At 34.7% G+C, this 25,705-nt stretch overlaps 1 long non-coding RNA gene across 1 annotated transcript in view; it reads left to right on the top strand.

Annotated features, from left to right (window-relative positions):
* Nucleotides 1–18,585, top strand: part of LOC140846530 (uncharacterized) — a 135,767-nt gene extending 117,182 nt beyond the window's left edge. The window contains exon 6 of the long non-coding RNA XR_012125707.1: nt 18,291–18,585. This is a non-coding gene — a long non-coding RNA (uncharacterized lncRNA). The remainder of the gene's footprint in view (nt 1–18,290) is intronic.
* The last annotated feature ends 7,120 nt before the right edge of the window (nt 18,586–25,705 follow it).

Raw genomic sequence — 25,705 nt, 5'->3', positions numbered from 1 at the left:
GACTGAATTAATACATCTTCCTGAAAGAGATTTCAAAATAAAAATCATAAACATGCTCATGGAGGTACAGAAAAATATTCAAGAACTCAGGAATGAATTTAGGATGGAGATCCAATCATTGAATAAGTAATGAATATACAGATATTTCAAAGTGAAAGGATTACAAGATTTCTACATAACTTCTTTCTTTTTTATCTACTCTTCAATGCTGAACAATTCCAGTTGTCAAGGACACTTGAGAGGCTAGAATTAACACATAATTACTCATTAATTTTAACCCACATTACACACAGTGAAACAAAATTATACTACTGACAACTACCACTGATAATATGATTACTAAAAATTGTATAAATTTTTATTTTGCAGTTCTTGTAAAAATAGTTCTGTGAAATACATAGTATTTTCAAATGAACATGTTCTAAATGACTTAGACAAATCCCTTTCTATGCCTCCTATGACATATCTTGGTTTTATTCATTTAATGAAGAAAAATTTTAGAAATTTTAAAATATTTGATATTGTTTAATTTTTATATAAAATATTTATACTTTCAAGAGAAATCATGAAATAAGTCACATTTAAAGAAGAATAAACTCTACTCTTGTTCTCTCGACTCTATTCCCTACCTCTCTGATAGGTTAACTAATTAACTAATTATTTTAATGTTAATCTTTCATTATTTTTCAGAAAGAGAAAATATCCATACTATATCACCCTTTAGACAGAGGAGAGCATATTTTTATGATTGTTTAGGGAGGTTTACATTTTTGTTCCTTTGTTGACTTTAATATATCATTTTCTGTTATCATTTTGAAAATTATTTTCTATTGGTGCTTTATTAAGATTGAAAATAGCTAATAAGCTATTTTTCTCTGATTCCAACCTCACCTATAGTATATAATTTTAAGTAATATTATTTTGCCTCCAGGCAATAACTGACATTACAAATTTTGGTATGCTTTTCCTATTGCCCTCTTATGTTTTAATTATTGAAGTATATTTTTTGTCAAAGCACACTCCTATGATACACTGTAATTTCTTTCTTACAACCACAATTTATTTATTCTTAGTTCCAACTATAATGACTCATAGTTTTTTATGTGTTTCTTCTCAATTATTTTGGTAATCTAAAGCTGATTCTGTAGCAGATTCCTTAGGGAAGTCTCATTAAGATTAAAATTCTCTGGGATTTTGCATTTTAATAACTTTAATTCCACTTTTATTTTGAAAGTCAGTTTGTCAAAATGTAATATATTTCATTCTCATTTTATTTCCTTGAATATGTTTCCTTGAGTAAGCACTGTCATCTCACATTAAAGGGTTGCTATTCAAAAGGTCTGATGACATGATGATCTTTCCCTTATAAATTATTTGTGTTTTTTGTGTGGATATTAAAGAGTATTTTTAAGGTTTATTGTATTTTACGAAACTAAGTTTTAGTGTTTTGCTCATTCTAGTAACTTCTCAATTTCTTAAATTTTTATTATTAATATTATTTGTGTCCTTTGATTTTTTTCCATTGGGAGTTTCTATCATATGTATGTTGGATCTTCTTTGCATGTCTTAAATATTTAAAATTTTCTTTCAAATCCTGAGATGTGTCATTTCTTTTTCATACTTTTTTTTAATATTCTTTCTCTTCAACTTTCATTTATCTTGAGGAACAATCTGTTGTTTTAGTTTCCATTTATGCTTTTTTCAGTTTAATATTAATTTCTGACATGTTTTTCTTTTATTCTAATTATTTCTTGATTTCTAAATTTCACTTCTGCGTTTTCCTAATTGTAATTTGTGTTGTCTTTTCATGTCTTCTATTATTTTCTTAGTCTATTTTAGCACATTTTGAAGTAGTGGTTTATAGTGTCATTTGTTTGGTATGCATTTTTTTCCTTGTAGTATTTTTGTATGAGATTCAAATGCAATAGCATTTCCAAATGTAATATTTTTCTTTTTCCAATTTTTATGTAATTTAAATTTTCCTTAACTTTAAGAAGTAGGGTTGGATCAGGAGGGTTTTCCAGCTTCAAATCACAGACCCAGCCTCTCTTGCTTTTATGAAATCATCAAAAATAGAGTTTAATGTGTGCAGAGATATCCAGGTACTGGTTCCTTCCCCACTTCTATCTGGGCCTTCTTTTCCTTTGTCTTGTCCTGTTCAATGTAGATCCAAATAAATTCTCTCCTTAGTGTTTGGCTTTATTTGAGAAGGCAATCTTGGCTTGTTGATTTTAAGACTTCATGGGAAGGGCATAGAATGCTTCTGCTACTTCAGATCTTACCACAAACCTCTTTCCAAAGAAACTAATAGCCTTAGTTTTAGCTACTATATTCAAACTGCCCCCTGATCTTTGCAGGGAGAATATATTAGCCATTTGGGTTCTGTTATTTTTAGGCCTCACAGATGCCCTATTCATTCTTTCTGTTTCTCTCTTCACAATATTGATAATACTTGTTCAGCTTCTGCTAGTTTACCTCCAGCCATTCACATCTAGATGTTCATGAAGATGTATTTTCACCAACTTTTCTTCTACATGTTTTATGTAGGTTTCTTCACCATTTTTCTGGGATCTTAAGGACACCATCTATCCAGTACTTTCAAAATGAACTAGAGAATACTTAAACCTGAAAAATACCTTTCAAACACCCTAACACTGACTTCATTAGTTCTTTAGATTATAACTCACAATTCAGTCAAAAAGTATTTTGTATATATCAATGCTTAAAAACAATCCTTTTGTTTTAAAACATGTTTTGTTCATTAGATCTATTCTTCCAGACAGGAAGTTAAATTTTATTGTTCCTACATATAACTGAGACAAACTATTTAGTTACTTGGTGTGAGTCAGGATTTTCTGATTATTATGTAATTCCAATAAAATTGAATATCCCTGTTCATTATCCCATGACAACATCTCATGGTTTTAAATATTGATGAAATGTACCATTGTTTGACACATATAGTAAAAGGAGTAAACTCCTATAATGGTAGATATTCACAATATAGCCAAACTTCATTTTCTAAAGAAGTTTATCATTGATTTCATGAAATAATTCCAGTAGAAAATATTTTTGTTTTAAGGTTTTTTTAAAACAGGTTTTTAAAAAAAATCATTATAACCAACTAGAAGTAATAACAATTCGTGCAGTGGAAATAGTGAATTAAATTATAAATTCACTATTTATTGCTGTTATTTATTCTAAACATAATTATGCAATAGTATAAGCAATCAGCAATACAAGGATACCATCTGATATTTGAATATTGGTTTCTATTTTTATTTGGTTGTTTTTTAATACTAGTTCTTTATCTTGATCTTAGTTTCAAAATAACTCTTTGTAATTACTCACAAATTGTTCACGACAAAGCTGTTTCATTCTTCCTACCAGTATGAGCAATATCCACTATTTTTCAAGATGTAATAATAAAATTATAGAGAGTTAAAAATCACCTAGCACCTAAACTTCACCAGACAAATCCACTCAACTGACAAGTGAGGTAACTTGCCCTCAGCTACATGGTGGTGATTGGTCCACCTGTTGTTAACATCCACTTTTACCAATGACAAATCAGTGCTCCTTTACTGGATTTAATGATTTTTAATTAATCTTTGATATGAAATAGTTCCCTGGACAATGTTTTTGTCCAAAGAAAAAATGCACAATTATTTTGTTTCTTCTGAGAGAATCACAGAAAATTAAAGCAATATAATTTCTTATATACCTAATTTCTTTGTTTTTTTTTTTTACACAATAAAGGAGATAAGTTGAGAATCAGGAGTCATAGAACATTTCATCTTTTTTAGGTCTCAGGGTCTTCACTTGTAAAATAAAGAAATTACAGTAAAATTATTTTACAATTTTTATACCTATTTATGATTCAAGGCATCTCAAAATAAGAATGGAAAATCCCTTTGCTCCATAAATACCTTACAACTAAAATTACCGCATGGAGACACTTGCCCTAGCAGAGATCAAAATCATTTAAAGTTTCAGAAATTAAGGGAGTGTTAAAGTTGAGAAATATTGATGAAAGTTTGAAAAAATAGACTACTGGAATAAAATAGAAAGCATAGAAATAGATGCAAGTATACACAAAGACTGAAATAATTGAGATGCATTTGCAGAGAAGTCAATGAAGAATAAACTCATCAATAAATGTGAGAATTGATTAACTCTATGGAAAATAAATAAATAAAATTGGAGTCTCATTCTATATCACAAAGAAAAATCAATACCAGGTGGACTCAAGGCTTACATGTATAAAGCAAGTTTTAAAAAATTTAGAAGCAAATATAATGTTCTTAAAGATGACACTGACACAAAAGCATGGTCTGTGAGTAAAAACTGATAAATTTGACCATATATCAAAATGTCTAATCTTTTGTACATCAAAGAGTGAATAGACAAAGCACACACTGGAAAAGGTATATACAACCTTTAAAAATGACAGAGTTATTATCTGTAACATGGAAAGACCTAATTTGTACCAATACTAAACAGAAAAGAGAGAAAATTTCCCCTAAGTAAAGAATAGGTTAAGTGAATTTTCCATTTACATAGGAAAAGCTCAGCCTCAGAGCAATCAGAAAAAAAAAAATGTGATGCCATTCTCACTAATAAGGTTGGTTGGCAAATTAAAAGTATCCAGGGTAATTTTAAAGATGTAGTAAAAAGGGAATATACTACAAGATGTCAAGACCTATTGCAAAAATATGATAATTAAAAGAGTGTGGTATGGATGCAAGGATCCACAAACTAGCCAGTGAAACAGAATAGAGAGCACACAGACAGACTCACACTATGTGGTCACCTGATTTTTGGTAAAGGTGACACTGAAGACTGTCATATGAAAATATGTATTTTGACTCTTATCTCAAACCATCAAAAAAATCAATTCCAGACTGATCAAATGTTAAATGTGACATGTAAAACTATACACAATTTGGAGAAAAACAGAAGAAAATCTTGATTCCCTGTTTATGGGAAAATATTTCTTTATAGGGCTCTAAAAGTGCTATCCATATAAGAAAAAAAAATGGCTACATTATAAGAAAATAACATATATTGTAAATACACCATTAGTAGAATGGAAAGGCAATACATGAAGTGGGAGTATATATTCATGATTCTTATACTTAAGAAAATATCCATATTCAGAATAAAGGACTCTTATAAATCAATAAGAAAAACTTAATCTCAACATTAAGTACACTTTCAACACAGTTGACAATGGACTAAAGAATGAGCAGATACATCATGAAAGAGTATCCATACATATGAGTGTTAAACTTTTCTAGAAATTCAAATTGAAACTTCAGTGAGAACCATTAGATACTAGCCAGAATAGCTAAGATGAAGAAGTTTGAAAAGGACTACTGTTTTGAGCACAGCAGCAAAGTCAGAACCCACAGTCAGCACAGGCAAACCACAGGATCCACCAATTCCACTTCTAGGTACGTATCCATCCCCAATTCAAGCACATGTTCACCAAAATATTTATTACAGTACTACTGGCAATAGTATCCAGTGGGAAATAACCTAAATGCCCATCAACAGTAGAACAGATATATAAATCTTACTGTGCTCACAAAATGGAATACTATACAACAGTGACAATGAGCCATCTATAACAACTAACAATGCCATGGGTTAATTTCAAAGTATAATGTTCATCCAAAGAAACCATATACAAAGGAATGCAAAGCATGATTACATGAGCAAAGGAAATTTAAAACACATGTAAAAAATTTTTAGGCTGTTAGAAGGCAGGATTATGGTTACCATTTAGGAGGAAATGACTGGGAGGGAGAATAATATTAGTTGTTTGAATGACAATGATAGTTTGTTCTTCATCTGGGAACCGACCACACAGGTAGGTGCAGTTTATGAAGACTTACTAGACTGAACATTTAGGACATGTTTACTTCTCTTTATATACCTGTGCTATAGTACACAAATATTTAAGCAAAAATTGGCAAAACTAAAAGGAGAACTAGTCAAATGCAAAACTGCAGTTAGAAATCTATTGCATCTTTTCAATAACCAGTAGAGCAAAACTATATCCTGAACAAACAGATTCTGTGTATGAATGTAGCAGCTTTTAACAGCTGGATTAGTAAATGTAACTGAAGTGACAAACGCAAAACATTGCATGAAACAATTACAGAATATACCTGTATTATTTTTCAAGAACATATAACATTAAAAAAACTGGACAGAGGCTGAGTCAAAGAGCCAGACTCAACAAACTTTAAGGTTTGACATCATGCAGCTGTTCTCTGCCACACTGATGTTAAGCTAACATTCAATGACAAGATAATAATTTTTAAAAATCCCTCAAATAACTGGAAATTAAGCAATGTACTTTAAAATAATCCATGTGCCTAAGAAGAGCTCATAAAGAAAATTAAAATATATTTTAAACTAAATCAATGAGAAATAAAAGATATGACAACATATTGGATGTAGCTAAAGCTCTGCTTAAAAGGGAGTTTAGACCAGAAAAGAAGAAAGGCTGAAAACCAGAGTTCTAAATACTCATCTTCATAAGTTAGGGCAACAACAGCAAATTAACTCCCCCCCCCACCCCATGCAATGTAGATGGGAAGAAATAATAAAAACTGGAGCAGAAATTTATCGAAGTATATAGAAAGATATAAGAAAATGTTTACAACTCACTTTTTAAAAGAACAAAAAATATATAGATCTGTAATAAGAAAAGCCAAAGAGAAAAAATGCAAAAAAAAATCATATGAGAAAGGGGGAGAAAACTAAAGATACAATCAATGTTAGAGATAATGTTTGTTACATAGATGTATACAACAAATGATTCCTATTTGTAGTATATGAATTACTACAAATCAATAAAATAAAGGCAAACAATCCAATAAAAATGGGCAGAATACTTGAACAGTCAATTCAAAACAGATAATATCATCCAAATATCAATAAGCATATAGAAAGTGTTCAACTTCATTAGTCATTCAGGGACTGGAAATTAAAAAGAACAATAAGATACCTCTGTACATCCACCAGAATGGAAAAACGGAAAAGTCAGAGAATGACACTGACAATGATGTGGAGCAGCTTAGAGTCTCATATCCTGATAGTGAGAGTAGCACTTGGTATAACCACTCTGGAAAACTCTTTGGTGATGTCTACAAAAGATGAACAAATTCACTCAGTTGGACCCATCAATTCCACCACCAGGTTTGGGATCATCAAAAATGAATAGATATGTTCAAGAAAGGTCATCTACCAGCATTTTTATTGCAACACTATTCATAATACGCTAAAGCATCTATAATAGAACAGAGAAATAAATCATGCAATGAATTTGTAGGAGCTTATCACTGCAGACAAGTTATTTCAGGCAACAGGAACAGTTGATATGAGTTAACAGTAAATGATGTGGAGCTGAGTTATGGGAGGTAAAGATAGAGGCAGGCAGGGGCCAATGACTTTGAACTTGACAAGGAAAGCAGTTTGTACGAGAGCCCCATTTCAGGGGCTGCGTAGCTAAGGGCTACGAGAGACAGGGGTTGAGAAACACCAAAGCTCATAGACAGCAGTTGTCACCTACAGGCTGTTCACCATATGCTAGACCTTGTCATTGAATCACGTAAACCTTATAAGACAATGTGAATGAACAACTATTGCTACACACAAATCCACGTGTAAATCTCACAAACTGCATTGGTTGAAAGAAGCCAGAACCAAACAGACAATAAACAAACAAACAAACAAACAAAAACACTATGTGATTTCATTTAAATTTATTGGAGAACTATTCCATAGAGATAAAAATTTGAGTAATTGCTCCATTTGGAGGGAATAGTGACTAAAAGCAGGGTTTTCAACCTTCTGTCTGTTTTTGGGGTGTCACTTATGCAAGCATATTTAATTTGTGATAATTGATTGAACTGTGCACTTAGGATCTGTACCATGCTTTGTATGTACATTACACTGAAATAAGGAGTATTACATAAAACATAAATGAAAACCTGTGAATCAATGAGTTTGGTAAAAATTATAAAATTGGATAACATGGGGTGTTTGCAAGGATAAGGTTTGTGATAATCTTTGTACACTACGGGAGGTGGGAGTGAACTCTGGCAGTATTTAATGAAAATTAAGGATGCCTGTAGTATTCTACCCATTAATCTTGCTTCTGGGTATATACTCCAGAGAAATTTCATGTTGATTACAAAGAGATATGCATAAGGTTGTTCATAGTAGTTTTGTTTGAGGCTGCAAATATTGGCCACCTACATGTCTGTCAATAGGGAAATGGATCATTAAAATTTGGTGGATGTACAAGAAGGAACACCAGACAGCACATAGAAGTAGTGAACTAAATCAACACACACACAAGTATAGAGGTCTTAAAAATATGTCAAATGAAAGAAAGAGAGAGAGAAAAAAAAGCAAGCAAACACAGGACAGAAATTTCACAGGCCTGTCCCTGAAAAATATACATATCATAATTTCTGCAATCTATAAATATGTTACCTTACGTAGCAAAAGGAACTTTGCAATGAGATTGGGTGAGTATACTGGATTATCTGGGTGGGCCAAATACAATCTTACACGTCCTTAAAAGTGGAACAAGAAAGCAGCAGTCACAGCGATGCTGTGTGAGGAAGAGGCCACTCACCATTGAGGGCTTTGACGACGGAGGGAAGGGGGACACGGGCCAAGCAGAGAGACAGCCTCTAGAACCTGGAAAGGCAAGGAAATAATTTTTTTCTTTGTCTGTAGAGTCTTCAGATCAGATTGCAATACAACCCTTTGGTAAAATAAACAGAAATACCTTCATTTTAGCCTAATGAGTACTGTCAGACTTGTAACCTATGAAAATGTAAGATTATATATTTGTGTTGTTTTAAGACACTAAGTTTGTGGTACTCTGTTAGAGAAACAGTAGAAAACTAATATACATATCAAAGATCATGGTACAGACTGGGAAAAAAATACAATAAATTAAACTAAAAGTGAACCCTGTATTAATAGATGTTTCATGAATTTGAAATTTTTAAGAAAGGATTATGTTATTAACTAATTAATTGAAATATTAAAATAGACAATCCTTCCTCACCTAAAAACACTGGAATTCATTTTCTTTAAGAAAGAAGGGGAGACTTCTTTCTTAAATCATGAAAGCTAAAAGAAAATCACATTTTCCACCTTTTAAATAGAAATCATATTTCATATAACAAAAGTCAAGAAATATACATTTAGCCATTGCCTAGAACACCGAAGCTCTGGCACAATGATGGAGGTTTTGGAAGTCAGGCAAGGTGCAACTGACAGGCAGTCATGTCTATTTCACATATGACCAGAAAAGATATCATTTTCACTCCTTCTCCCCCATTAAATGGGAAAAACTAAAATGTGGTCCCACATATTTTTATTTTCCCTTCCAGTAATCTGGGGCTACTCTCTCACCTACTTGCTCTTGAGCCCTATGATTTTTTTCCTTCCATTCCTTTCTTAGAAAACAATAAGAAAAGCAAAAATAAAATTGATAAGCTATGACTATGAGCCAGACCTTTACTTCTGGTTTTCTCATATAATCCTTCCAAAATACCAATCAGCATTTTAAAAATCCTCACTGTTTTGATGCCAAAACTTAGACTTGGTCTTCAAGTCATACTGTTATTAAGTGACTGAACCTAGACTGAAGTTATGTTTGTTTTCATGCTAAAGCTCTTTTCATTCTATCAAATTACATTGATCTTAATTTGCCTAGGGTGACACCTGTTTCTACCAAGACAGAGTAAAATCAACATTGATTATCAAGATTCTATTGCAAATATATGACACTGATATAAATATACTCTGAATTACTTTGAACAAAAATAGGGCTGAAATAAAAACTTTAAGCTTAAATTAAAATATTCCCAGCCTCTTGTTCAAACATCATTTCCCTCAATTTCTCAGAAACAGTATTTAGAGATAAAGACTGACTCAGAGTGGTTTTAAAGTGAAACTAAATAAAAAGTTGGCTATCCCACAATCCCATAATTAAACTATTGCTTATTCCTTTAATGGAACAGAGAAGTTAGTTCAAATTGAGATCTTACTTGATCTTACAACTCATATAAACATTATTTAAGTGAACCTAAAACCTTTTTCTTAACATGTTTCTTAGCCCCCATACTAAGGGACATGTCTATCAATTTGCTCTGGTCGATATTATTGATTCCCCCATTTATGGGACCCTGGTCTCAACGAACCAAGTTCACATGCACAAAGTAAATAAAACTCTCTTGTATATTATGCAGATTCGTGTGGAAAAAAGTTCCATAATAACTTACCATATTAACCTTGGCCTCTCAGAAAGCAGTGCCAGGATAAGCTACTTTCCTCTCCTGACTGGTACAGTCCACAGATGGTTGGAATACAGCTTACAACCAATGTTAGAAGAACTATTCCAGTAATAAATCCCTGTGTTCTGGTCATCACAGGGGTAGTCTAGGTGTTTACGGTTTGTAATGACACTGTGTGGTAGCCATAGTAGCACTGGGAATGTTTCGTGATGTCATTAAGAAAGGTGATTTTTCTATCAAACTCTTCCACAAAATACAGGCATAACTCAGAGGTATTGTGGCTTCCATTCCTGACCACCACAATAAAGCAAATATCCAATAAAGTGAGTCAAATGAATTTTTTGGTTTCCCAGTATATATAGAAGTTATGTTTACATTATACTGTAGTCTATTAAGTGTGCAGTAGCATATGTCTACAGAAAGTATGCAATTTAAAAAATAGTGTTAAAAATGCTAACCATTATCTGAGCTTTCAGTGAGTCATCATCTGTTTGCTGATGGAGGGTCTCCTCTCAGTGTTGATGGCCACTGACTGATCAGGATGGTGGCTGCTGAAGCTGGGTGGTTGTGGCAAGTTCTGAAAGTAAGACAATGAAGTGTGCCACATGCACTGACTCTTCCTTTCACAGACAACTTCTCTTAGCATGTGATGCTGTTTGATACCATTTTACTCACAGACTTCTGTCAATATCAGAGTCAATCCTCTCAAACCCTGATGCTGCTTTATCAACTAAGTTTTTGTAATATTGTAAATCCTGTTGTCATTCAACAAAATTCACAGTATCTTCACCAGGAGTAGATTCCTTCTCAAGAAAGCACTTCCTTTACTGTTCCATAAAAAGCAACTCTTTATCTGTTCAAGTTTCATGAGATGGTAGCATGTGACTGAATAGTCACATGTTCAGGCCCAGGTCTGATTTTAGTTCTCTTGTTGTTTCCACATCTGCCATTACTTCTTCCAATGATCTTGAACCCTTCAAATTCATTCATGAAGGTTGGAATCAACTTCTTCCAAACCTCTATTCATGCAGATATTTTGACCATCCATGAATCATGAATGTTCGTCATGGCATCTAGGGTGGTGAATCCTTTCCAGAGGTTTTCAACTTACTTTGCCCAGACCCAGCAGAGGAATGGTTATCTATGACAGTTAAAGCCTTACAAAATGTATTTCCTAAATAAAAAGACTTAAAAGTTGAAATGGCTTCCTAATCCATGAGCTGCAGAATGGAGGTTGTGTTAATGGCTATGAAAACAGCTTTCATTTCATTGTCCATCTCCATCAGAGCTCTCATGTGACCAGCTGCATTGTCAGTGGGCAGTAATATTTTGAAGGGAATCATTTATTTCCTGAGCAGTAGGTCTCAGCAGTGGGCTTAAAACATTTAGTAAACCATGTTGTAAGTAGACGTGCTGTCATCCAGGCTTTATTGTTCTGTTTATATTAGAGAGCACACACAGCATAGATTTAGCATAATTCTTAAGGGCCTGAGAATTTTCAGAATGATCATGAACATCAGCTTCAACTTAAAGTCACCACTGCTTAGCTCCTGAGAGCTAATGAGAGTCAGACTGTCCTTTGAAGCTTTGAAGCCAGGCATTGACTGCTCTCCAGCTTTGAGAGTCCTGGGTGCTATCTTCTTCCAACAGAAAGCTGTTTTATCTGCAGTGAAAATCTGTTATTTAGTGTTGTGTGTTGATTAATTATCTCAGATAGGTCTCCTGGATAACTTGCTGCAGCTTCTACAACAGCACTTGCTTCTTCACTTCACATTTTCTTGCTATGCAGATGGCTTCTTTCCTTAAACCTCATGAACCAAGCTCTACTAGCTTCCAGCTTTTCTTCTGCAGCTTCTCTCTCAGTCTACGTAGAATTAAAGAGAGTTGGGACCTTGTTCTGGATTAGGCTTTGACTTAAGGCTATTTTTATCTTCTGTCCAGACCATTAAAATATTTTGCATTTCAGCAATAAAGCTCTTTCCCTTCTTAGCATTCATGTGGTCACAGGAGTAGCATTTTTTTATTTAGGAACTTTCCCTTTGCATTCACAATTTGGCCAACTGTTTGCTGTAAGAGGTCTATCTCAGCTTTTAACATTCCTTCCTCACTAAGTTCAATGATTTCTTAGCTTCTGATTGAAAGTGAGAGACGTGTGACCCTTCCTTTCACTCCAACACTTAGAGGTCATTGTATGGTTATTAATTGGCCTAATTTAAATATTGTGAATAGGGAAGCCTGAGGAGAGGGAGAGAGATGGGGGAGCCACTGGTGGGTGGAGCCCTCAGAAAACATACATTTATTGACTAAGTTTGCTGTCTTATATGGACATGGTTCTCATCCCAAAACAATATCTGGTAACACCCAAGATCACTGATCACAGGTCACCATTACAAATTTAATAATAATGACAAAGTTTGAAATATTGTGAAAATTACCAAAATGTGACACAAAGACACAAAGTAAATGCTGTTAGACAAAATGGCACCCATAGATTTGCTCAATGCAGGGTTACCACAAACCTTCAATTTGTAAAAATCATGATATCTGCAAAGTGCAGTAAAGCACAGTACAGTAAATTGAACTATGCTTATATCTGCTCTAATATGAAAAACCAAACTGGAGTCTCTTTTTTTTAAAGTGTTCCTACTGAACATTCCCATTGTAGCTGAGAGTAACACCTTCTGGAGGGTACCATGCACCCATTGCCAGGTAAGAGCAGTTCAGCAGTGCAGCATTCATTAACATCATGCCTGGTGCTGCAAAGGGGGAAGTTAGTATTGCCATTATTAGCTTTCCTTTGTCGTCTTAACCTTTCATTTTAATTTCTTTATTTAATTTAAAAACTGAATGAATGCAAGAGTGTATATTGATAAATAAGATGTAGTGACTATCTTCAATTATTAACTGGTGAAAGAAAGATATGTTAAGTATTGAATTGTAGTGTGGCGTGTGGATGGTGCAAAATGCTAAGAGACTATAAGGCAAAGAACAGAAAAACAAAGATTGCTCTCCGGGAAGGAAGAAGTGCATGGTCATTGGGGAAGTCTTCATATAGGAGACAATCTTATAATGAATATGTACCTGGGCTGGACAGACTAAGCCCAACCATTTTGGGGCAATATTCTGGTGCCAACTGAGAGTAAATCCAGAGAAACAGCCTTCTAATAAAAGTTTGTCCTAATTAGGTTTGTGCCTCTAAGTGCCATATGTTGTACCTATGTCTCTCTAAATATCATCTCATATGACTCATAATTTAGTTCCATAACCATTCCATGAGCGAGGCAGAATAAAAATCACCTTATTTCGTACATGAAGACTCTGACGCCTCTAGAGACTAGTGACTTGCCCAGGTCAATGGCTACCTTGTGTTATATCTAATTTCCAGTCTAATTTTATGCTTTATCCAAAAGAATAAAGAGGAAGTAAAAGACAACAGGATGTGAGAATGGTGTCAGGGTATAAGAGTCTGTGAAATAGATCAAGAAACTCCCAGGAGTTGTCCGACTATAAGGCCTCCGCAAGAATAGAAAGCGGGGAAGCCATGCAGACTCGTCTGGAGAAGGGTCCTCAGGGCGCTGCAAGGGCTGAGCTCCAGCTCTGGGCAATGTGGCGTCAGGCCCTGTAAGAGTCACATTGGCAAGTGTCTATTTGCCTCGTCGTCCCCATTCAGTTCATGTGCCAAGGGACTGCAAATCCTACAGGAACCTCATAGAACAGAGGGAATGGAGTCCCTAAAAGGAAGGGAGCATGTCATTACTAAAGGGAAGGTAAAAAGTGCTGACAAGCAAACACTGATCCTTATTCCCAAAGGGATGGGCAGTGGGCGCTCGTACATGGCTTCCACCACCAAGGGTCTCTCTCTCCTGGTTCCAACGTCATTCCATCTCATTATTCTACAATCTACAGGTGATGTGATAAATGTAATCACCACCCACAACTCTAGCATAGGACGGTAGTCAAAACGCAGAGACAGGAATGACAGAGCAAGTAGGAGCATACCTGGAAATACTTTGACGTTTATTTGATCAACTGCTCACAAGGCTATAGCTAGTATTTTTACTCTTTTTCTATGCAACATATTCCACATTTCTGTGCCTTTTAGCCAGTCCCTTAGCTGGCTGGGTGTTTTTGCCCCTAAGTGTGACATAATATTCATGCCCTAAGGGAATAAGTGCTTGTGATACTGTGTCTGTAGTAGTTTTCTGATAATTGTACCCACTGGGATGGAAAGTTAAAGAGGTTCATAAGGAATATCTGGGTTCCAACAAGGTTCTCTTAATTCTGTATCTCAAAGCGATTCTGTTTACCCATGAGAGAAAAGGTCAGTCTCCACTCTCAGTGCCTGAGCACCTAGCCTAAGGAGAGCACAGTGGCTGAATAGTGAGCCTCAGCTTCCAATATAGAGTCACAAGAGGGTGTATCTCCTGGTAGAGCCATTCAACCTTGACCACTAAAACCTCTGACTCAGCACATGCCAGATTCATGGGGCAGGATTAAATATTTAATATGCAGGTCATTTTGTATGAATATAAAGGGCACCACCCCATCTCTGAGTCCTTGGTTACTAGTTCTGTGTGTTTTGACTGGGGGAAATACAGCACCCACTTTTTTTTTTTTCTGTTTCAGGATATACATGATCTCCCTCGCTTGGCAGAGTAACTTTTTCCAGCTGACATTGGAATTAAGGCTTCATTGAGCCATTTCACACAAGTTATTTGTAGATGAGGGTGTATGTGAGTTCTGAAACTCATGGGGATTTTCTCTGTCTTACATCCTTCACTTTGATAAGGCTCTTCTGGAAGCACTATTGATTGATCGTTATGAAGCACTAAGTGTATCACGATGATGCATTTTTCCTAACAGACAGAAAAAAAAGATGAATCCTAAGCAGAAAAGTTACTAATCCATGAGAAAAAAAAATCTGTACTGCCCCTCCTATGACAAAAGGAGTCCAGTGTGAATAACTTGCCCCTTGGGGACGTGTCTGGCTCCTTTTCTGCTATTTGTGTCATTCTAAAACTTCAGGGCTGGTCACCGCTGCTGGCTACTTAATAGCGGCCCACCTTGGATATTTGTGTTTTTGTATCATTGGACTGGTTTTTATTACTGCCACACTATACATACAGTATTCATAGGGGCCCCAAGCAAGCGGTGGGATGGTCTCAGAAATCTCCTCTCATCAGGATCAGAGCCTCCTCTTTCGCTGGATCGGCTGCCAGTTTCTGCTGTGGGGGAGACATTCAGCTGAGCGTCCACAGCAGGCACAGACAGTTTGCAGGCTTTTGGTCCTTTCTGCAAGGTCCACTGGCAGATCTTTTCCAAAACAAACTATGAAAATCTTCCTTGTCACCAGTCTACTGATACTTCTCTTTCCAGGTCCTGACTTCCAATCAGTTTAGTAGGACTTTTTTAAAGATCCTGATTTCACCTCTCTCATCTTCCAGGGAAAACATTGGAATATAATAATCTAAAGCCCAGAGGCTCTTTTCGGGGTCAGTAGGAAGAATTTTCATAGTATCAAGGAACATGGGCTCTGGCATCTACCTTAAACTGCTTCAAGCCCCAGATGTGCCAGCCGTCAGGTAGGTGGTAGTGGGCCAGCTGCTCTTCCTTTCCTGGACTATGGGGAAAAGAACAATGCCAGTGCTACAAGAGGTGTTTTGATGAGGCTGTGTATTCTACTCTTTTAATTCAGCAACTCTATATTAACTACTCAGGTTTTTTTTTTTTTGGTAATTGCAAACCCACGGATCTGAACTTATGCAGAGCATGTAAGAGTTTCACATAGGAGTGTCATCCTTTGCCATAAGGCAAGAATTTTGACATTGTTTCTTGTCATTCTTTTGCTTTAAATTATTCAATCCTATTCAAAATCACTATCCTACACTATGATTTTTTCCCCTAAATCATCCCCATTAAATTATGCTATGGCCGCATGTACCTAGAGCCCCAGAGCTGCACACAAGATCTCAGATGACAGCAGACCATCACTCGATCAGCTGATGGTGAATTTTGTTCCTTGGAATGCTAATTTTCTTCCCTATAAAAGAACAAAAGACTTAATATCTTTCATTTTATCTTTATCCAACAAACATTGCACTTGTCTCTGAGGATCTGTTTCCTGCAGCCAACTCTTAAACACATCCGGTTATCAATTAGAATTCTTTCCAAGAAACCACAGTAAATTTTGGCTTGCACAAGCAAAGGGGAAAGAAGGGAATTTACGTGAAGGATATTGGGTAGCTCATAGATGAAGGACAATTTGTACAAACAAGGCTTGGAAGGACAGGAACAAGGGCCTCTCTAAAATTCTTGAACTTTTTTTTCCATTCTTTCACCGATTTGTTCAGGATTCACATTCCCAGGAGAGAGAATCTCATTATCCTAGATTTGGTCAGAGACAGTGCTCAAACACTACCTGAGGCAGGGCACACTGGCTTCAAGAGGAGGCACATTTGTTAATTACTGTTACTGCAGGGAATAGAGAAAGAGTAGTCATCTAAAGGAAGAGGTGGGAGATAGGTGCCAGGAAGTAATAGAACAGCTGTCAGAGAATGCTCAAAAAGTCTTCTAAAAGGAAGTAAATCATAAATCTGAGGTAAAGGTATCTTAAGAGTTCCAGATTTTTGTGGTAAAATATTAACAGTGCCTGACTGGCCCTTTCCCATATTCCTACTAAATTAATCATAACCATCCCAAAATAAATTAACAGTTTAAACAGGACCAGACATTAGAAATACTAGTCAATAACCTTCCAGCTCACAGATGGAATTTCTTTCATTAAGCAAAGTTAGAAGAAGGCCCTTAAGCAGAACAGAAGAACCGTACACAGGAAAACACCACACAGTTTCCACCAACCAATTCCAGTCCCATAAGGTAACAGATTTCCTGCATGGGAGCGGCTTTTAATGAGACCAAGTCTGTGTCATTCTCTCCTGTCAACCATAACCTAAAACATTGGTATCTCTTTTCCCTTCAGTACTTCAGAATGTATCTTTTGGCAGAGTATTCCTATTTGTCCGTTTACTCAAAGGAAATGATCATTGCTGTAAACATTTTTATAGAAAGATGTAAAACTTTAGAAGAGAGGTTTAGTGGAATGTCACACTAAGAAGATTTTTAAAGGCCATTCCTGGGTACACCAGAAAAGCATCAAACACGAAGAAAAAAACCCATAAATTTTGATAAAGTAATAATGCAATACCTGCCATAGGATAAAAGCAAACTGCAATAATACAGGACAAAGGAGACCATGGAGTAATATATTCAGGGTGATGCAATAAAACAAATCAAAAGACAAATTTAGATCTAGAAAGGTAGTTATTTAATAATGAAAGCAAAACAATGTTATATTCAGTCATGCAAGCCTTCATAAATTTCACTACAGAATCATTCTCTTTTAAAGTACCTGAGAATAGAGACAAATAAATATAGGACAAGTGCTCTGCAATATGGGAAGAAAGCAGGAGAAAATATCTTAATCATGTCTACCATGGTCTAAACAAATAAGATAAAAAACATATAGCGATTATACAGATCAGAAGTTCTGGATGACAATAATATAACAGCAATCAGGGGGCAGGAAGCAGGTAGGTGGAAAGAAAAATGAAAAAAAAACCAACTTGCTGGAGTAATTATCTAGTTTGGGGTGAAGATATAAATACTGGTAAATTTAACAAACTGATGGGTAAAAATAAAACAAAATATGGGCCATTATTACTAGGGAAACTGCCAAAAGAACAAAAAAGTACATGAAATAGACTGAAACTTTCCAAAGAGCACAATAATATTGACCTAGATAATGAGAGAGAAGAAAAGAGTGAAAAGATTATGTTAATAAATATTGTAAGATACGATGGCATAAATGAGTTCTGATAAAATAGTACAGTGTGATGTCTGATTCTGGTCAATATGGAATAACTGGGACCATATTTCCCTTCTAACCTATGTATCTAGGAAAATGGTCAAAATATGGGAAATAATGATTTCCAGACATCAGACAGCAAACACTTCAGGACTGTGATCCCTGAAAGAAGAGAAGCGAATAAGGCGAGTCTATGACTAGACCAGCTTACTGCCTGGAGGCAACTTCCAGGGCACAGCAGAGGGAGGGGTGACTCAAAGAAAGTCTGACAGTCTCATCAAATTGAGGACATAGGGATTGGGATTGGCGAGGCCTGTTAGCTGGAATTTGTAGGCCAAAGTACTAGAGAAAAATGAGTTGCACAGAGAGATAAAGATAGATAGAGATAGACAGAGATACACAGAGAGAGGTAAAGAGAGAGCTGACTGGAGAAGGACTCTCAGAGTATTTAGCTGAATATGAATCTGTGCAATGGGGGAGGAAACTATCCAACCCCAGGTAAAGAAACACCCCAGTGAGGAGTAGGAGAAAGCAATAGATGTAATAATTCCTAGAGCTCATATCCAGCTGGGAACCATTTGTATTCCTACCAGCCAGACCAGAAGGACCCTATAAATGCACAGGGCATAGTGTAGTTTAGAAGAGTATTACCTTCATAACTGAGATTAATTTAGCCTTAGACTGTGGCTGCTTAGAACCTCTCCTACCAAAGCTTAAAAGCAAGCTTTGAAAAGACCCAGCTAATTCCGAGTAACTTCACTGCACACCAGAACAAATTCCAGTACTACTTAAAGAAATACAACAAAACCCAAGAAATAATAATGAAAAATTCACAATATCTGGCATCCAATAAAAATTATCAGGCAAGCAAAGGAGCATGGAGATATAACCATTAATCAGGAGAAAAGTCAACAATGGAATCAGAACAAGGAATGAGATGTAATGGAACTAGCAGACAAATATGCTAAAGTAACTATTATAAATATGCTCCGTATGTTCAAAAAGTAGAAGAAATCATGACCATAAAGAAGAGGGAAGTAGAAGGTATAAAAAAAGATGGCAGGGAAAATTCTGAAGGTGAAAAAAATGTACTTGTGAAATAAATATACAATGAATGGAGTTAGGAGGTGATTGACAGACACTGCAGAACAAAAGATTAGTGATTAGTGACCTTGGATGGATATCAATAAAAATTACCCAAAATGAAGGAAAGAAAAAGATCAAGGTGAAAAGCATACTAATAATCTGCAGTATAGCATGAAATGAGATGATATGTGTGCTACTGGAGTCTCAGCAGGAGAGGAGAGAAATGACAGAACAAAAATATAGTTGAAGTAGTATTTACAAATTTTTTTCCAAATATGATGAAAACTATATACCCACAGATTTAGACAACTCAACAAACTTCAACTAGAAGAACCTTCAAAAACAATATCAAGGAACATCATAATCAAATGCTGAAATTCAGTGATAAAGAGAAACCTCTTAAAAGCAGACATAGAAAAAAGACATGTTACATACTGGAGAATGAAGACAAAAATAAAAGCAGATTTTCCATCAGAAGCTGCACATGCTAGCAGGCAATGGAAATACATCTTTACATAAGGGAACTAATTAAAACAAACAAACTCAGTGAAAATAGCTCCCAAATTAGAAGGTGAAATAAATAATTTTTCAGACAAATATAAGCTACAACAATTCATCTCCAACAGTTTGTTATTATAAGAAGCTTTAAACAGTCTTTCAAGCAAAATATCAGGTATAAATGAAAAATGTAGGAAATCATTAAAGTATAGAAAGATATAATATTTTCTCTTCAATATACATTTAATTTCTTCAAATACAGTTGACTGTGTAAAAAAGTGAAGTACTATTGGATTTATAACATATGTAGAAGTAAAACATTTAATGACAATGGCAAAAATATTCTCACAATTCATATACTACATGTAAAGTAGATTAATACTATATTAGGTAGACTGTTATAAGTTAAAGATATATAGATGAACCCTAGAAAAACTACTAAAAAATTAACATGTGTACCTACTAAGCCAACAGATAAATCAAATAAAATAATAAATTAAAAAATAAAGGAATATACGTATGTAGATAAATAGAATAATAAAAGAATATAGAATAAGGAAGAAAAGGGAAACAAAATGATGTAATACAGAGATATAAAAACAGCAACATAGAACATTTAAAACCAGCAATGTCAATAATTAAATTTAATATTAATGGTCTAAACATTCTAATTAAATGGCAGAGATTGTCAGATAGGATTAAAAACAAAAAACCTAACTATATGCTATCTATAAGAAGCCAACTTTAAATGTAGACACCTAAAGAATTTAAAAGTAAAATAATGGAAAATGCAAACCATAAAAACACTAGTTAAAGAAATATGGCAGTGTCTGTATTAACATTGACCAAGAGACTTCAGAACAGGGACCATTACCAAGGTTAAAGAGGAAATTTTATAAGATGATTAATTGATCAAGAGGATGCAATAACCCTATATGTATGAACCTAATAACAGAGTTTCAAGAAAAGAAAGCAGAAATTAATAGAACTGAAAGAATAAAGAAATTTAAAAAACAGTTGAACATTTCAACACTCTTAGTAGTTGATAGAAAAAAAGTAGATAGAAATTCAATAAGGGTGTAGAAGTATTAAACACTTCTATTAAACTTGATCTAATTGAGCTCTATGGAACAGTATTCCCAGCAATAGCACATTCTTTTCAAATGCACATGGGACTGTCACCCCGATAGACCACAGATGATCAGGGCCATAAAAGAGATCTTGATCAACATAAGAGCACTGAAATAATGAAATGGAATTAAACTAGAAATCAACATAAGAAATCTAGAAAGTTGCCAAGTATTTTGAAATTAAACTAAAAGCTTTTAAATAACCCATGGATCAAAGAAGAAATCACAAAGAAAATTAGACAAAAACTGAACTAAATGAAAATAAATCAAAATGTTTGATACAGCTAAAGCATTTTTTAGAAAGAAAATGGTATCATAAAACAATTGTTAGAGAAACATCTCAAATCAATTATATAAATTGTAAATTAATCTACAAAAGAACAAAAGGAGAGTTTATCATTCCACATCCTGAAGATATTAAAAGGATTGTAAAACACACAGAAAATTCCAGGCCCAGGACTTCTAATAAACATTTAAAAAATAAGTATTACCAATTCCATACCAACTCTTACAGAAAAAGGAGCTTCAGAAAGCACATTCCAATTCATTTTAAGCTCTTGGGCATACTCTGTAGAAAAGACATTTTGTGCTCTGGCAAAAATATTACAAGAAAAAACTACACACCAACATCCCTCATGAACACATGCAAGAAATCCTTTAACAAAATGTTAGACATCGAATCCAACAATCCATAACAAGGTTAATAGATCATGTCACATATGGTTTATCCCTCAAATACAAGACGGATTTAACACATGAAAATTAATCCATGCAATTCACCATATTAACAGATTAAAGAATAAAGAAACATATTATCCTTTTAACAGATGCAGAAAAAGCATTGGAAAAAGTCCACAAAACTGCTAATAAGAAATCTCAATAACTTGGAATAAAATGAACATCCTCAACCTAAAACAAAACAAAACAAAATATATGCAAAAAATCCTACAGCTAATATCCCTCCAAATGGGAAAGAAATGTTCTCTTTCTAAGACTAAGAGTAGGCAAGGATGTCTAGTCTCATAATTATGATTCAGGATTTTATTGGCAGTCCCAACAGTGCAGTTAAGGAAAAGGAAACGGAAATGAAGGGTGGGGTGTGGAGAAGACTGTCAGCAAGTCCATTTGGCCTCACACTTGGACCAAAATCTCCACCTAGTTTTATTTTATTCATCATAAAACTAATATTTTCATGTCCTCTGATAATATATTTTTTGATTCTGATCTGAGGCAGACAATTCTAACATAAATACACTATATATTTTACAAGTATACAAGGATAAGAATTTTTGTGGATAAACGGATTGGAGTGGGTCCACCTGATTGGAGGGGAGCCGACTTGGGATCAAAGGAAGAAATTTTGAAATTGTTACTTGCCAGTCATGAACTGAGGGTTATGAGCAATTCAAATAGGCACCTAAGAGCCACAGAAACAACATCTGCTACATCCGAAAAAAAAAGTTGAACGTCAGTCAATGTTAATAATCCAACTAAAGAGGAGGTAGTTGAAAGAACAATTATCAATATATGCATAACCGGATCCATATTCATGGAAAGGGAAGTGGCATGTTCTTCACTGTAAGTGGATAGCAAAGAAGACAACTGCAGAGGTAGAACTTCAAGGTCTGGTAGCAAGAAGTTGAGACGATTCTTAACTGATGACCTCTTATTCCTCAATATTCTAGTTGAGGTCATTTGCTCAGGGCAGAGGCAAACAGCACTAAAAACTTTAAGAGCATGGAAAAGATTTGAATCAAGCTTTTTTAGAAAGTCAAAGAGTACACTAACCAGAAAAATGTAGGATACACACACAAGCACATTTACACACATATACAAACATAAGGATACAAAGATAACAATGTGTATATAGAATAAGAATATATATACAAACATATACTTACATGTCACCTACATATACAAATCTATTCACAAACAAAAATGAGACAAAATATGTACAAATCAGTATTAAGAAAAAGGTTATCCCTGAGTAATAACGAGTAATTTAATGTTTAAAATTTTATGTGTGTATTATTTTTTCTAAAATGAAAAAGTTTGACTTTTACTATTAGATTTGAAAGGACTGAGGCAGGGATTTACAGAGTCATGGGACAGTACTAATTTATGAGTTAGGGACATTAATTTGGCTAAGCTCAGAAGCAGCAATAATCAGGTATAAAACTTGCAAGGAAAGAGCATCTTTCCTATTTATCCTCCAAAGATTTTGCAGAAAAAAAAAAAAACATACCTGGAGCAGAATTTGCAGATTTATAGTGTCAAGCAGAACATGATGTCAATAGCATTTCTAAAATAATTGTGTGTGTTTTAACCTAAATATATAATAATAGTTTACACTGTTCTTGTAAAGTTTCCTAACTCATATTGAAACAGCTATTTAGTTCTATATTCAACTCAACAGTTGATGTCAGGATGTTTTCTGTTCTTAAGAGCCCAAAGGGAATGAGAGCTTTTTCTGTGAGTGATATAACAAGGCAATAGCAGAACTGGGATCAAACTTCAACTCCTCCAGATGTTGAATTTTGTGCTTAGCTGAATGAAGTCCATATGACCTTCTTTGTGCTTCTAACATCCTTTAATGTATACATCTGGTTTATATACTGCTCTTTGAGAAAGGCCCCTAAACAGATGCTTTATGTAAAGTTCGTGAGAATAAGAAAGATTGGAAGATACAGTATTACTATCAATCAAACTAAAATTAGATACCTTCTGTTTCCTATATTCTGCCTGACCCAAACTGTTGCAAGTCCATTCGTTAAGTCAGACAGCCACCAGATGTGAGATATCCATTTCCGTATTTTAAATACGCTTTAAACAACTTAGGTTCAAATGAAGTTTAAGGTTGTGTCAAGACAGTCAAATTTTTTACAAACTCAGATAGACATGAGATACTGTCCAGGTGTAGTACAGATGTTGTACTTCAGCGTTAAAGATATTATAAATTAAAGCCACTCCCAGCCCATTATTTTCAATTCCTGTCTCTGTCTGGTTTGAACTCTCCCACCTGTGATGTATCAAAGAGGATATATTGCCAGTATTCCCTTCTTGTCTGCACTTCATTTTTGTAAAGTAGGGTGTTTTCATGCCTCTGGAAAACAAAAACTAAGAATTTGGCTTCCATATTTTCTTCTACCAGGCCCTTGGAATAGATGGTCCCCAATGAGGTACTTTGCCTGTTGACAAGACATCTGTTCCACTGGGTCCTAATGGTATTTATCAGGATTCTTGAGCATTATTTCTTAAATTTAGCATCATGCTCATTTTACTCTCAGCATCCCAGTCTAAGTCCAGCAGAAACTAAACAACAAACCTAAGCCCATTCTGATATATTTTTTTAATTATTTTCCAAATAGAGTTAATAAGTATATCTTCTGTTGCTATTTAGATAAATACATCTGTTAGCAGAATACGTAAGGCTTTGTATTTAGTATCACAACCCCCCAACACACACACACACACACACACACACACACACACACACACACACACACAAATATTCAAATACCTGTTTGCACTATTACATTACTATTTTGTTCCCACAGAACCCCTTTCTTATGATGCTGTTCAAGACGAGGCACAACATAGAGGAAGAGAACAAGACTGCCATAATCCACCACTTATTTGATGTGTAGTCTGGGAGGATGACTTAATTTCTTTTGCCTTTTTTTCCTCATTTATTATCAGACTTTGTTTTGGAAGGATTTGTTGCATGGCCTTGCCTGTGCAACCTCCTACTTAACTGCACTACTGTCCTTCCTACCCAGTAGATGCCACTAGTACCCTTTCCCCAAGTCGTGAAAATCAAAAATGCTTCTATATATTTCCAAATGTCCCCTGAGGGCAACAGTGCCTTGGACTGAGAATCACTGTGTTAGATAGGTCTAATAATAGTTTGGATCTTATGGTATTTTTCTGAGAATTAAATATTTAACATATTAAACAAGTTTGTAGCATACTAGCACATGAGAAGAGCTATGTAAATGCCTTGCATAGAGCAATAATACATGCTCTTTCTCTTCCTTTAACTTTTCAAACCAACGTATCTATTCCTTTTCTTTTCTATTTCCCATATAATTTATTCTTCCATAACAAACCTTCCAGGTTTTCAAAGAAAGAAGAGACCAGAAAAGATTGAGGAGACAGGACAACGAGATGCAATGTGGTACTTACACTGAATCCTAGAACAGGCAGAAAGAGGACAAAAAGTCCGCAGTTTAATTAATGGTAATACATCCGTGTCAGTTTCTTAATTTTGACAAATGTACCAGCTTATATAAGAAATTAACAATGGAGAAAACTGAGTGAAGAGTATGTATACTGAAACTCCCTATATTATCTCTGCAACTTTTCTGTGAATCTAAAATTATTTCAAAATAAAAACTTTGAACAATGAGAACCTGTTCAAACTCGAATCAAAGAATACATAACTCCTTGTTGTGCATGCATTCCTTTACCTTAAGACTCCTTCAACTACCTCCAGGGTGTAGCTGTTACATATGCTTACTTAGAGGATTTATTAAAAATGTGCTGTGACCCATACGCCTCTGGACACATAGAAAGAGAATTTCAATGTATAAATACCAGCGAACTCTTTGTAAGGTATTCAGTTCAGATTATTAAAACTCACCTCTCTGAATTGTTTCTTTTTTTAATCTTGGGAAAGCCACAATTGATCATTATTTCCATTTCCTTCTATTTGCAATAGACATAACTACTATTTCCTATTCCAATATAATTAAAACAATGAATAAGCAGACTTAGGGAATGTTGAGTATTAA

Source organism: Manis javanica, chromosome 15 (genome assembly GCF_040802235.1).
Source record: "Manis javanica isolate MJ-LG chromosome 15, MJ_LKY, whole genome shotgun sequence".
In the NCBI taxonomy this organism is placed as follows: domain Eukaryota; kingdom Metazoa; phylum Chordata; class Mammalia; order Pholidota; family Manidae; genus Manis; species Manis javanica.
The sequence above is the reverse complement of the archived record's forward strand: the minus strand, read 5'-3'. Positions and strand labels throughout refer to the sequence as shown.